Raw genomic sequence first — 2,971 nt, forward strand, 5'->3', positions numbered from 1 at the left:
CAGCTTACTATGGTAACACAAGTATCCTCAAACATTCAAATTGCATACCAATCAATTCGACTCGCTAGACCCAATCGGTATAGTTTGTAAACTTTCATTTCTTAAACAAATTGTTCATCTATTTATTTGCTGCATTAATTCACAAATTAAGTATTTACTAACTTACTGTGATAATGAAAGTATCCCCAAACATTCCAATTACTTGCTGGACCCCACCGGCATAGGTTTATTTTCACGCAATATTGAGCAAACGACAGAGCTCCTTACGAGAGCCACAACTCACCAAATCAATGAACTTGAATTCGCTGGACAGAACCGGAGGAACGGAACGATTACGTTATGCAATGCGGATGCAGTTGTGGAGAACCGGAACGATCAATTGTTACGCAATGCAGGTATACGTCTATAAACCAAGTGGAGTGGGATAATAATTATCTGGAATGCAATGAAAATGTGGGTTATAGAAAACGGAGGAATGAGCCTATAATTTTGTCGTGAAATGAGAGACATACTTTTAGGTTCTTTATTTTTTTTTTAGTCTATTTTTTTCTGAGATGCAAGTCTATAGGACTTGAGCACTGAAATAATTGTCTTCTTTGCAACGCAGATGCAAGGTAAAAGACTCATTGAAACAGGACAGTTATTTGCTATGTGCGTCTCGGTTTATTAGTATGCTGAGAATCATTGGTTACTACTTTCTCAAGAGTACAGAGTTACCTGGTCTCACTTTCCAAATTTAATCTGTGTATCTATAGTCCGAAAAACATGCTATTATTATCAGTAAAATGTAGAAGTAGGTTTAGACAACAAGCATTTGATAAGTAATACAGATGCATGCCCGGAGAAAAGTCAAGTTAAACAATTTATTTGTTATGCAGCATGGACGTAAGTCTAGGCAAACAGCCCAACCGAAAATGAATGGCTGTGCAGTGCAGATTTACAAAATAGAAACTAATGAATGGCACAGTTATTCGTTATGCTCTATTAATGTAAATAAATGGACGAATGGAATGAAAAACTGATTATGAGGGACGATAATGTTTGCATTTAGAATCTAGGGAAAGGAACAATAATTGACGACTCAAGAAAGTAGGCCTAGTAAGGATTTATGTAAGGAGTTTCTCAAGCATTGACGAATGGAAAATCATTGGTTTTATTAGGAACATTCAGATATCGAGAGCGAGAGCAGATGTAATTCCGAAAAACCGCTGATTGGAAATGATTTTAAAAGCAATGCATAAGTAGTGGACTTCCGAATTTTGCAGCTATTGGGACGTAAAGATATGTAACGGACGTACTCCACTTCATAAATAAGGTACACCATTATTCTGTAATCGAAACCCAACGACATCATACTGGAACTGGACGATGATGAATTTAATAATGATGAACTTTGTTTGAAGGCAACGTTTCCTTTGCTTTCTTCCACGCACTTCAGAACGCCGTCTTCGACCTTATCCAACGGGCGTTGGGGGACAACAATCGGCCCGCTCTAGATGCTGTCTTGGTCCTACCGAGGGAAGGAAGAAAGAAGAAGTCTTGAGTGACGACTGACGACGCAATCAGTTCACGTTCAGAGGTCGACCGGCTAAGACACATCGCAAGCGGTCAGTTTCAGTTGTATTGACGCAATGCGAAGATAGTATTCGGTATTGTTCGTACTCAGAGCTGGCTGGTCTTCAAGTTGATAAGTGTTTCACAATTAGTGAGAATTGTGTGAGATTGTAAAAAAAACTTATAGTTTGGGAAACTTGTTTGGCGCAAGAACCTTTCTTTGAAAAGTTACATTGTGTTTTTTTTTTATTGTCTGAGACTTTGGAGCGTTGAAACTAGGAAAGGTAAAGATTCATTACAGTAAGTTCTAAGTAATTAATTGGTGTATGCTAATACTGTGATGTGTCTTTTAGTTAGCCTAAAATTAATTAAAGTTTATGGATATTTAACGTACCTTACCAGTCTGATTTTCAAATTGTAGAATTTAACGAAGAAATTTTTAAAAATAATGCTTCCGTACATCAAAATAATTTTTAAACATTTTTTTACCAGCTGGAAATATCCTACAAAATTTTTTGCACAACCTATTATTGTCAGTATTAACAAGATAAGAGTCTTAATTAGCTATACAAATGCTTCCCATTACCACTGATTTTTGTAACATCAAAATCTTAGGAAGACACCAAGATGTCCGAACCTCAGAATGAAACTTTTATGAAAATAATGAAACGTCGAACTTTTGAGCCTCATTCACAAACAGTTTCGTGTTATCTCGTCTTCTCTAGAATACGGATATTATAGGTTCGGTTACTCAAATTGCGTTCCACAGAAAGAATTATTTTCTCTTTGTAATAAATAGGTCTAGTCTATACTATCCGCTTTGAAGAAAAGTCGATCTTATTCGACACCGTTTTCGAACGATATTCGAAACTTCTCAGACACTGCCACCTCCCGTTTATGTACATTTCAGAGCCGGGTAGTTACTGTCACGGATAACTAATGTACGTTTACAGAAGCAGTCACGTATCACGCTTGCTCGTGTAAACAGAGAAGACATTGCCTTCCGGAAGCAAAGATAGATTTCCTGTAAATGTGTGTGAGACGTTTTAGTAGGCGACGAGACTTTTGTTCCGTGTCAGTTGGCTGTGTGAGGCGAGTCGATTGCATCTTTGTAGTCTCATAAATACAATGAGCGGCCTGTCCGAACTCTAGGGTCAAATTAGATCCCGCGTTAACCTGGTTAAACTCTTTTTGGTGCTTCTTTGGAGCTATGCGTTACCTACTCCGAAGTGCTAGTACTAAACACTGAATGGTAAATGTAAAGTAGACGGCTGTACGAAATATCGTTTATTGAAATAGTAATTTGTCGATCATAGTCACCACACGGTATAGAAATGGGTGTATACAGTATAATACATTATTCCCCGAGTGTCTAGCACTAAACACCCTACGGTAAATGTAAAGTAGACGGCCGCAC

General features: G+C 37.7%; 1 protein-coding gene across 3 annotated transcripts in view; it reads left to right on the forward strand.

Moving 5' to 3' along the window:
- The first annotated feature begins 1,496 nt into the window (after positions 1 to 1,496).
- LOC136837134 (uncharacterized) overlaps positions 1,497 to 2,971 on the forward strand; it is a 45,857-nt gene continuing 44,382 nt past the window's right edge. Inside the window, exon 1 of one of the 3 annotated variants that reach the window (XM_067101750.1) lies at positions 1,497 to 1,607. The gene's annotated coding sequence lies outside the window, so the exon portion shown is untranslated. Of the gene's footprint in view, positions 1,855 to 2,971 lie in introns of all 3 variants that reach the window. The other 2 variants (XM_067101751.1, XM_067101749.1) reach the window with 2 other exon arrangements.

Source organism: Macrobrachium rosenbergii, chromosome 57 (genome assembly GCF_040412425.1).
Source record: "Macrobrachium rosenbergii isolate ZJJX-2024 chromosome 57, ASM4041242v1, whole genome shotgun sequence".
Lineage (NCBI taxonomy): Eukaryota > Metazoa > Arthropoda > Malacostraca > Decapoda > Palaemonidae > Macrobrachium > Macrobrachium rosenbergii.